At 39.9% G+C, this 12,322-nt stretch overlaps 1 protein-coding gene across 2 annotated transcripts in view; it reads left to right on the top strand.

Annotated features, from left to right (window-relative positions):
* Nucleotides 1–12,322, top strand: part of FAM172A (family with sequence similarity 172 member A) — a 245,456-nt gene that overhangs the window by 195,674 nt on the left and 37,460 nt on the right. The gene's annotated exons all lie outside the window — the stretch shown is intronic.

Genomic DNA, 12,322 nt, shown 5'->3' with positions numbered 1-12,322 from the left:
GGGAGGGGAAAAAAAATAGCCAGAAAAACTTGTAAATTAAATATAGCTGTTCGCAGTGGAGCAGTGTCAAAGTCAGGGGAAAAAGGCAAATGAAGGCATTAAGACATTAAAGATTTAGTACAAACTCAACAGTGATTTACATATGCACACTCTCATTTGGCTGACTCTAATAAAGCTGTCTGCTTTGAGGAAGTTCCCTGTGAGAGTGTTACCCCGGGGTAACAGCCCCTGATAGAGGGGCCGTGCAAGCTGTGTGGGCTGTTACTGAGGTCCCGATGTCACCTGTAGCTTGACATAACCAGCCATGGCAGTCCAGGATATCTTCACATATTCACATATATTCCCATACAACAACATAAGTTCTCATCCCTGTTCCTGCTCATGTACCTCAAAACAGTATGCCACAATGACACAATGATTGTACCATTTATTGCTGCAGTGCTGTTGATTCTTTTGTATTAGTGGTAGAAATCTTGGAGACAACATTTTTGTATTTTATATTTTGGGAGTCCCTGAAAAAATTCAATTGTAGTAGCACAGGGCTGTGCTACATTCTCTGGACTGATAGAAGAAAACTAAAATGTACCAGAATAATAATTTATTGTAGTATTAATATTGTTCAACACTTTAGATTGGTACATTATTTTCTGATCGGGAGATTTGTGCCTGGGTTTTTTTTAAATGGTACTTTAATTTCTGAATACAATTTGTCTTGCAGATGACATATTAATGGGAAGTTAGGAGCAAGTGTGATCCTTGAGTGTGTTTAATATAAGAGTTTTTATATTTGGTACAGATCAATGACATACTCTAGAGCTAAATGCCATTAATCCATTTACAGACATTCTTTGCAACAAAGAGAAATTACCACTGAAAGAACCAATCATTCATTAAGGAGAATTTCTCTGTTTCCTTACATAGTCTTATATTTTGAAAATGCCTTTGCGGGTGTTGAAAGTTGATTTTTTTTTCCTTTATTTCTTCGCATTACAAGGAAGGATTTTGGCAGTAATGAGGATGCTGGTGGCTTGTCCCAGCTGAGCTGGGACAGCAGAGATGGCCCCACATGGAGCCAACCTGCTGTTTGTGGCCACAGTGTCCCATCAGGGGGTTGTCCTATCCTCACCCCCACACACAAATTACATGCTTCTGCATCAGACATGTGGCAGATCTTAGTACAGAAATGGGAAGGCAGACAAAAGACTGTTTTGCCTGGATGGTGGTTGCCACTAGATGTAAATAATTGAATTATTGTGTACCACAATCAGTTGACAAAAAAGTATTCTAAGAAGATGACATATGAAAAAAATTATACAGGGACTTATGTTAAATCTGTAATGTATATATGGATATTGTATGTTCTCTCTGAAGAACATGGCTCTGCTTTAAACTTGTAGAGGGATAGATGGGAGCTTCCTGGCTGGCTGATGTTGCAATCAAAAAGTAAGGTTATTTGTAATAATTGTAGACACTCTGTCAATACATTTATATATTTTGCTGTGTGATAGATTTTTTGTCTTCTTAATACATGCATTTCTCTCAGATAAACTGTGCAGACTAGTAACAGCACAGTAATTTGAAGTTCATTGAAAATACAGGAGGACATCATGTCTCCTATCCTTATGTTAAACTTGGTATATTAACTTTCTTGCACAGCTTGCAGCATAGGAGTGTGATACACAGCTATGGCAAGGCAGGCTAACCACATACAAATTCATTAAGTGCTGCTAGATTAGCAGGAACCCACAAGGGTGCGCAAGCATGGCGCCATGATTTCTGTAACTTTCCATTTATGACTTAATCAATTAAAATAACAAGTTTGGATTTTGTTGTCTGCAAATAAATATGCACAAGTCATCTGCAGAAGCTATTGTTTCATATGCTTACTTTCACAAAATAAAAGTTGTGTCAGTTAGCTGCAGTACATCCACAAGGAGAGCTGGACTTAAGGTACAGATCAAATATGTAAGGATCCAAAAAATTATTTTAGATTAGCGCAGAAAATTGAGGAAAGGGTAGTGAATTCTTTAACTCACACGTTTTTATCTAAATTTCCCATTATTATTCTTTATATATTCTTTCCCTTTTTAATACTTTGTTTCCTTCAAGCTCAAAGATGGCAAGATTATGGAGGCAGTAGGCACTGCAGCCTACATTTAAATTTACTTGTGATATGGTGGTGTGGATAGTGTTCTTCTGATGTCAGGCTAGCTTGATCCTCTGTCTACATAATTAAACCTCCTTTAACACCTCCATTATAGTGTTCACCTTGCTTGACTTCAAAGAGCAGTGAAACTACATAAAGAGACTGAGCCGCAACCACGCCAAGTGGGTTACTCCTGGTTACTTAGAAATGCTAATGCCTTCTGTGCTGTGTTTAGGAAGTTACCTGTTTGTTGTTCTGCAACTCCAGAATTCAAAATAATAAAATTAAGAGATAATTATGGAGACTAAAGATATTCTGTGATTTGAAGTAATTGCCATTCACCTTTCGAAACCTTGTCCACCCCCACCCTACCCCCTCTCCCCCCAGAAAATAATTAATTGAAGATGTTATTTTGGGGGAAAGCAAGGTTGGCTCTATTACTGAGGAACCTCTTGAGTGTGGTCTCCATGAGTCACTCAAGAAAAGGATGTGGATGAATGCCCGACTTATCACTCAGAGTTTATTGGGAACTAATCTGTTCAAAATGTTTGGACTAGGCTAAAACCTGGCCAGCTCATCTAATGAAAAAGGTCAAAACAGCGAAGAAAGTGTGATGGTTTGTGTTAGGTGACACTGTGCCCTGCTTGTCTGATTTGATTACACAGAGCCACTGAAGCCCCAGGCAAAGCTGATTTTAGCTATAATCAGCTTCTTAACCTTTTGAGAGCTAATATAAACAGTACCTACTACTGGTTAATTATGTTGCTCTACTACATACAACAAAGTGCAACGGAAAAAGTGTAGAACTGTAGTAACACATGTTGTGGCAAGATCACTCCAGGGGATTGCAGTCCTCCATGTTTTATCTGCGCTCACTTATTTCTTTCTTTAAAATTAAAAATAGGCTATGAGCAGGGAGCATCAGTTTATCAATTGCAGGCAGCATTGCCCAGTTGTACTACTGCTTCATCTCAAATTCCTCTTACATGCTGAAGGGATGATCTACTGCTATGGTGGTGGATCTGCTTTTTTAATTATTTAGAATTATCTTTTTTCTAATTGCTTACTTGTAATTAAGCATGTGTGCTCCCTTCCTCTATGATGAGCATCTTCCAGAAAGTTTTGTAATCTCTTTTGGTAGAAACACCATGTCTGTATGAGACATCTGTCTCTAGGTGAGATAAAAGGAATATATTTTCATTTCAGATTTTGCATATACATATGTAGGCAAGAAATAAAAATCTGAGGCACAAAAACTGGGTCTTTGCAGAATCTGTGTATCCTGGCTTTCTGTGTGTTTTGGTTCATAGGCTTCCTCTAGTTTGACAGAAAATTTGCGTTTCCATGAACTTTAAAACCTTGAGGAGATTCCTAAGCCAATGGGTTTTCAGTGTATTTTAAATTTCTCTGACCTGTGCTGATCCCTGGTGTTCATATAAGGAAGTCTTGATCTACTGATCATACATACTTGCTTTTCTTACATTCTTGCTGCTCGGAGGTAGCATGTTGCCTCTGGGTTTTCCACTCAGTAGAAAGTACGTCTGTTTTACTTTTTCTGTCCTACCATTGTCAGCAATCCATCACTCGTCTCCAAAAGTCTGCTCAGAGTAGCGTCTCTAATGACTTATCATTATGAGCAGCATTAGCACGGGTGTTGCAGGGCAGCCTTACGCTGCTCGTGTGCTGTTTTGTCTTAGTGGGGGTGTCAGCTGTGGAAAGCCAAAGGGTTATTGTATTCCATACCTATTTGTGCCCAAAATTGTTTCTGTCTCTGTATGACCCTGCTGCTGGGAAACGGAGGGGAGTTGGGGTGGGGAAGGGTGTAGTGGTATGGTTTCTGCCACTTTTAAAGTCTGCTCGGGCAAGCCAAGCGTGCTCTGTCACAGCGTGGGTTTTGCCTCACTGGCTTCTTAGTTTTTGCTTAGGCAGAGGCTTTTCCTTTTTGGTTTCTCTTTTCGGGGTTTGGGGTTGTTCCCTCATCTCAGAAAGAATTCAGTTAAAAGTTTTGAGCTGCCTGGAGGCAGCTGGAGTTCCATAGGCGCCTGCCCGCTGCTGCTGCCTGAGCAGGGGCATCCGCGCTCCCACTCGCCCTCGGCACCCAGCCGAGCAGAGGAGCCCACAGAGTCACCCCAGCCCAGACGCATTGCCGAACCTGCTCCTGCTTGTCTCCTGCCGACAGAAAGGCAAAGTCCCTTCCCATGTTCTGGCCCGGACTGACTTTCCTGCCACCATCAGAGCATGCCTGCTGCCTTTCTCAGCAGAACTTGGCAACTGGACAGAAAATCAGGGCGGTGCAGGAAGACTGACACCAGTTTTCTTTGTCTTCCAAACTGTGCACTCAGGGACATCCCCAGCATTTTGGGTCTCTCTCTGTTCTGGGTGGTCCACACGGTTTAGCAGTTTTGTATCTGGTTATTATTTGCTATTATTTCTTAGTTGTTGCTGTTCTTACTGTTAGTAAACTGTTACTTTTTTATGTATATCTGCTCATATTTATTCCTTATTGATGGAAAGGGGTTGGTTGAATCCATAAAGGGAGGCACCTCATTCCAGAGTGTTCTTCTTCAAATTGTCTTAAACTAAGACAGGGGGCATTAGGAAACTAGACCACGAGGTCTCAGCATGTTAAATGCCTTCAGGCCACCTGCTTCCTATGAAAATTGTAGTGTGCCACTATCGTAGCAGATAGATCAGCAGGGGTACAGGTACACCAGGGAGATAGATGAGCCTTCACTTAAATCAGATACTTATTTTATTAACGAGAATTAATAATGACTAGAGTAATAAAGTAATAATAATAAAAAAATTACTGACAAAACAACTACAATACATAGTAACACAACACTTGCACATATAAAAATCTTAGTGAGTGTATGTATACAAGGACATACACAAGTTATTTACAAGGTCAGAGTTGGTTTCCTTTTTCAGGCAATAACTGTAAGGTTTACCTTACATATTTTTATCCATAGCAGAAGTATAGTGTGTTGAGTAGAAATTGGGCCAACTACTAGTGTCTGAGCATCAGAGAGATGGCAGATTTAGTTAGCTGAGTCTCTGCATGGATGTGAGCGGACCTGTGAGTTCTGGACAGGAATGAGAAATCTCTTGAGACGTGTTGAATGATTTGGTGATAAGATCTTTATCTCAGGCCCCATGATCTTCTACAGGAAAGGGATATGCGTAAGGAAACTGAGCCTGACTGTGACCCCTTCAGGTTTCTTGTAAATTTTGTGGCATTTCAGTATCTAGCTATACAGGTTGTCTCATGTTCTGATGGCTCTTCATAGTCTGGCAGCTGTGTGCACAGCTGGGTAACTTCAGGCTGTGCCTTACATTTCCCTGTGAGAGACATGTACAAGTTGTTCTGCAAGCAGAAAGATGACCTCATCTCTTGGTTGCAGATAATTTTTTCTGAGGTTTCACATGGACTGTTTTGCCTCTGCAGCCATCATGTAACACTTTTTCTGACCTACAGTAACCGTCTCCTTCTGGTTTTGCTTCATAGAAGGAAAGAAATTAATTTCAAGTATTTGTTGTATAGGTTACCATGACATTGGTTGCATTTCCTGAATTGATAGAAATTTTCATCTCTAGCCAAACTGGACATGATTATTCAGCAGCAGTGGCCTCTTTTTCTTCACCTTACCTCCACTAAAAAGAAGTAGGATAACTTTGTCTTCTGGTCCAGTTGTCAAAAATCATGTCTGCAAAGCCTGTCAATGTCCACACTTAGAATGAGATGTTCTCAAGGTTCCTTATTTCCTCAATGCATTCCTGTTACAAGGAAGCTTTGTGCCAAGTTTCTGCCATGTGAGTACCTGCTTTGCTCCAAGATTATTATCTGGGGACTGTTTAGGTTCAACTAATTGCTATGGACAGAAACAGTGTTGCAAAGAGGAAAGGAAATCGTCTGTTCTCTGCGCGCCTGGTAAATGGTACAAAAAGGAATAAAAGCAGGAGAAGTTCAGATTAGACATGAATGGAAACTTTCTAGTGATGTATCTAGGGTTACTGCCTTCAGGTGCTCCATGGAGGAGGTGTTTAAGACCAGGGCAGACAGATGTTTGCCAAAAGGGATGTAGGGGCATTGGGTCTTGTTGTGAGCCAGGGCATGGACCATGCAACATCTGTGTAGCACCTGCTTGTTCATGGCTGTATGAATGGGCGGAGAAAAAGAAAGCTAAGCAACTGAAAATCCAGATGGCACAGATTTTCAGGTTGTTTTTAAGCTCTTTTCATAATTTTGAACACATTCTTGCTGTCTTTTTAAAAGATTAAATAAACACTATACAATATAGTCATGCAAAGTTGTTTTAGTAATGTATAATATAATTATTTTTTAATATCGCAGATCTTTGGTTTGCTTTCTGGCAGGTGTGTTGGGTGACATTATCTATTATGTTTGTCCAGATGCAGAGGACTGACAGTTATTGATAACAGTGTCCGCTCTGCTCTGACATACAATAGCAAAAGAAGGTCTGTTAGGAGATGTTTACCAGAAACTTACTATCCTTTGTCGTTGTTTTTGATGTCCAGAGTCTCCCCAGTCAGGGGAGTGAAACAAATATGTTGCATTGCTGAGATGGTCTGTCACACACACAGAATAACAAATAAGCCTTAGTAAAGTGTTTATGAGCAGTTCATTTATGAATTTGTTGAATACATCTGTGCAACAATCAGCTTGAAATCTGGATGTCTTTGTGAATATGCTAGCAGGAAAATAAAATGAGAAAACGGATGCATGTAGTTTATAATAAGTAAACAAACCATTTGTATGCCATAGTAAAACACAGAAGAGTAAAAATTGAAGTCTTGTTTGTTCATGTTAACTTGAGAACATCTTAAGGCAAATGATTTGCAGTAAGTGAAATTAGTGAAATAAGTTGTGCTGCTCAGTTAGTTCCTAATCTAACAGCATGTAAATAATTCTTTGCTGAGAACACTACTGCCTGTAACAAGCATTGTGTGGGCCATGGCCAGCTTCATTTCCACTCTGTTCCCTGGAAAGAAAGGAGCAAAGTGCTCTTGCATTTGCAATATATTCCATAGGTGGATTGGAATAATTATATGCTAGGGGGAAAAATGCATAAACCAGATCAAAACAAGTACCTTGGGAATCTTTTATTTTTTTTTTCCTTCCATGATGTCAGGTCCCCAGACTCCTGGGATTTTGGACAGTGGGGGTACTTTAGTAAATGTGCAGTGAGAAAACTGCTAGATTGAAGATTTCTTTAATGTTACTATCCAAAATCACCAGCCATGCTTGAAAATAGTAGTTCTTAACAGAACATGCACTCTCAGTTTGTAATTTCTAGCTGCAGAGGGCAGACCTTATGCTTTTAGTGCCAAAAAGTTGTTCCGGTTTGGGTTTTTTATTGTGTTTGTGTCAAGCTTCTTTAAGTTATGCTTTTATGTTTCAAGCTCTTTCTGTGTTTCAGTCTTCAAGGCTTGCCATGAAAGACATAAATAGCTGCAAAAAAATCCTGAAAGCCTGTAGATTATTTCTGAATTTCTGAATCTATAATTGATTCTTTGTATTGTATATAGACTAAGGAGATATTCAGTACTCAGTAGTGTCTTAATTCAATTTCTCCAAGTGAATTAAGGGTGACTTCTCCAATGGTGTAATTTTCTTTCTTTTTTAAGATTAAATAAGAGAAGACATTTTGGCCCTGCAGGATTTGTGTGTGGTTGCTTTGTTTATTCAGAATATGCATCATTCACTGAACCATGTGGGATTTAATGAATCAGTCCAGAAACTTCTGAGCACACGAAGTTTATGTCACTGTTGATGTCACTGGGGTATGAAAATCCTGAGTGCTTTTTTGGGATTTATCTATCATCTTCTTGCATTTGACCATCAGTTTGTGCACTAAGAGACTGGCTCAGGCAGCCCTCTCTTCTTCTTCTCTGAAGCTTCACTGAGATCACACAATCACAGAGGTCATAGCATACCTCTGTCTGCCTTTGTGGAGTGTCCTGAGTAATTTGCTTTGATAGCAGAGTGTAAGGTTTGCATGCATTGACTCAAGCAAGGACAGCAGCAGTTTGGGTTGCTTTGAGTGTCATTCTTGCTCAGGGGCAGATGCCAATCTCTTACATGGAAACAAACAGTTACAGGCACACTTTAATAAGCCTGAGGTAACACAACAGGCCAATTTAATACCCTGATTTGAATGCTGATTGCATGTAGCTTGCCTTCCTGCAGGAGACCTTGTGCACAGTCTCTACTCTGGTGTGGAGCTGTAGGAAAGTATAGAACAAGTCACAGACCTTCTAAGTACTTCTGTTTAGATTTTTTTTGATCCTAAATTCAGTCATAAGAGGGTTAAAACCCATTTGTCACAGCCAAAGGGAAGAGTTGGCATTATAGCATCTGGTGGGAAGAGGAGTCAGTCCACCAAAGATGTCACTGATTTTTTGGAAGTGGCCCTTGCCATGACTTGCCAGAGGCTTTATTCAAATCTCTGCTTGCCAATTCCAGATACATTACTTTTTTGATATGTTAAACTTCATTGATCTGCTTGGATTTCATGATCATGGATGATAGTGTTAAATATAGATGTCAGTGACTGTTGTTGCATAGATGGGAGGGATCTCAGGTCATCAGCAAGTTGTCATACCAGAAGTGAAGGAGTGATTAATGTACAATATTGCAAATACTAGATTCTAACTACTATATCATTATTTCTACTTTTGTAGCAATTTAATAGTGGTCTGTATTTTATTTACTGATCACTTCTCGTCTTGCAATTTTCGAAATAGATTTTTTTTTTTGCCCATAAAGTGGTGTGGAAAAGAGACTTGATTTTTTTTCAGCTGTCATCAGCAAGAAGCAAGAAGCCTCAAAATATTTTTTAGATCACACAATTTTTAAGTCATCCTCATTATTACTTAGTGAATTTTCAGAAGCTGGTGGAGGCAAAAATGCATTAGCCATCTGGAGAGATACTGAGCTCAGACTGCATGTTCAAGGGTCAGTGTGCAGGCCTTCTCCTCACCCAGGTCTGCCATAGTTGTCCTGAGCTTGGATGGGCAACAAGGAGAGAGACACCACCATGTATGTCTACATTTTGAAATGAGGGCCATCTGCTTCAATGGGTAATACTGGATAATAGACTGTTTCATGCAAATAGTAATTCACTAGCAATTACTCTAACAGCTAGACACTGAAGGCAAATCTTACAAAAAACATTCTAAATTTGTCTCCTTGTTGTGATAGACGAGATGAATATGCAAATAAATGAATGGTATGAACATTTTGTACTCTGTCCCGTGCATTACTTAGAATTAATAAATAGAGGCTTGAAGTATGGCTTGTGAGATGCAGAGCTTTTCATGTCTGTCTACAGCACTCAACCCACAGCAGAGCCAAAACTGCTTCTGTTTGATACTGGCAAATAATACAGAAAATATGAAATTAATATGTTTTAATAGGCAAGAGCCTGACTTCACAGCTCATAATCTAGGCATCTAAAATGTATGTTAAGACAGACTTTGTGAAGACTTTGAGGCTGTTTAACAGCCTGAGCCTCAGCCTATCCTTTTGCTGGTTACCTCCCTTCTACCAAAGTCTTCAGAGGGATATGCGTGTTCCTGCAAGATGACAACATTAAACTGCAAAAAAAAAAAAAAAGCATTTGTATTAATATGATGGCTATGTTCATTTCTGCAAATTCTGCCTCGGGGGCAGTCAGCAGAGAGGAAGGACAAGCAGCAGAGAGCAGCAGCACTTAAAACTCCAGCAGCTGAGTCTGCAGGAAGCTTGTGTGCTGGAGCCCTGAAATATGCTCCCCAGCCTGGAGCAGTTTCCAGACTGTGTGTAGACGTATTGACAGAGACAGACCAAAAAAATGCTTGTACTGAGACTGCCTGTTCGGTGTATGTTTGGAGAGCAAGGTGCTTCAATTTTGAGGATTATAAATTGATGTGTGTTTACAGTGCAGATACAGTAGAATACCTTTTGCAATGTTACCAATCCTTTTGAATTTCTTTTTGTAGTGAGGCTCATAACTGTTCTTAGTTTATTGGGCTTGAGGCTTGGGTTTTTTTGGTTTTGGGGTTTTTTTTACATGAAGGTGGTTGAAGAATAAAAGTTTAACAGTCTCTAAACAAGGTTGTGGTAATACAGAAGTTCTCTGCCATACAGCTTTTCTCTACAGAAGAGATCTCTGCCTGATTTGGTAAGCTGTCTGTCCTTCACCTAAAACATTCCATATTTAGAAGCAGTTTTGTTTCTTAGTCCTTCCTAAGATCTCAAGGCACAGACAAAGCACTGCCTGCTCTAAGGAGTTTGGCAACATCATGGAGCACTTCATGTCCTGCAGTGAAAGAAGCAGGATAGCAGAACTGAGCTTGTCTTTCCTCTTCCCACATGTAGCTTCTTAGTAATGCTAATTTGCTTTTCCTGTTTAAATATTTCAGAGTGGGCAATCAATAGTAACAAACATCAAAGCTTAATGGGACTGCAGAGCCAGAGACATGGGGTCAGTGCTCAAAGGCTTTTCCAGAAAGTTGTAGTGGTTGGTGGCATGGGTCTTCTGGGCATCGCACCCTGCTGGAAAGCTTCAGCCTGTGGGATGCATATGGGGCAGTGTTAACCCAGCTCCATTCATGCAGTGACTTTGTAAGAGGATTTAGGTCCTGGAGCTGTACCTTGGATGTTGTGTTAAATGCTATACAGGAAACACATATCTTTTGCTTTATAATATAGTGCAAGTATGTCTACATACCTCATCCCTCAAGTTATTCTTCCTTCAGGCAATTTTTGCCCACTGGATGCAGGAGCCAGGTTGGGCTATAGAGGTGGGGAGTTGGATATCAGCAGAAAGAGGATTATGATTAAAAAAAAAAATCATGTGTTCTGTCCAAAGGGGGTGTGTCTTAAGCTGTTATAGTACTGGACCTAGAGTGCCAGGTATCAGAATGATGAAGCTGTATCTCCACTATCAACCGCTTGTCTATGCACAGGAGTGTACATAGGCATTGTCTCTATGAGTATGGAGCACTAGAGATTTACAGGTGATGCAGCAGCATATGCTGGTACAGTCCTCTCAGGACGAAGGTCTTAAAGGCCCATCGCTGGTGTCTCTTTGCAGTAGTCTATCTCACTTCTTTTTTCTCAAATATTTCTATGTAGTTTACACAACCCCAAGGCAAAAGGACTAGCCCAGAGCACACAAGAGCCAACAACCATGTGTCACCCACAGCAAGCAACCATTTGAAAAGCCCAAGACAGTCATCGGTACTGGTGCCTTCTGAAGAAAACTTCTTCCTTTGGAGCTACTTCATCATAGCCTTCAGGACCTAGTTGAGAACCAGGTGGTCCAACGTTATCTCCCTAATTCCTCAGTGGTTTGGTTCCCCCATCCCTTAAGCAAGGATGCCTCTTCTCTCCTGTGATAGTTCCATCCAGGTGGTGGAACATTCAGACTCTATGGCCATGAAGACATATTCATACCCAAGGTAAAAAGACCCAACAAAGTGTAGAATATATCCTTATTTTATGTGAGACATTTATTTTGAAAGGAGGACAAAATGAAAATGATGGCTTTAGCAAAATCCTGGCCAGCTGCTGTGGAAAAATCAACCAAAGTTTAATGGATAGTGAAAAAAAAAGTGAAGTCAAGTTCATATTGCTTGTGGGTGCGTAAACCCAAAAGATGAAAAGATTTAGAAGGGAAAATGCTGCAAAATGACATCTGGCACTGCCCAGAGTCGTGCTATACATGTTGTATAGAGGAACCAAAACATCAAAAGTGATAGAAAGTATAACTAAAGATGTGTTACCTGGGACAGACCTTAGTATTTACAAATGAGAAACTGAGTAGGATTCACTACAGTGATCATTTACAGCAAACAAGTAAACCATGCAATACCCTTTGAAACAGTAAAATAGAAAAAAAAGTTAAAATCTATAATTTTAATCAAAAGTTTGTTTCAGTCATTGAAATTCTGTTATTGCTGCTTACAAACATTAAAGTCAATCAAAACATCAGTAGCCTGCAAGATCAATATTTTTAATATGTTTGCATTGCAGTGCTGCAGATTTTTGGCTAATGGATCTCACCCATATTGATTTCCATGGGAAATGTTAGTCTGATACAGAAATAATTAAAAAAAAAAGGCAAGGGATTATTGGTTTGGAATTTTGAAGGAGATAGAAGTATAAAA

Source organism: Geospiza fortis, unplaced genomic scaffold (assembly GCF_000277835.1).
Source record: "Geospiza fortis unplaced genomic scaffold, GeoFor_1.0 scaffold279, whole genome shotgun sequence".
Lineage (NCBI taxonomy): Eukaryota > Metazoa > Chordata > Aves > Passeriformes > Thraupidae > Geospiza > Geospiza fortis.
This window is presented reverse-complemented; position numbering and strand designations above follow the sequence as displayed.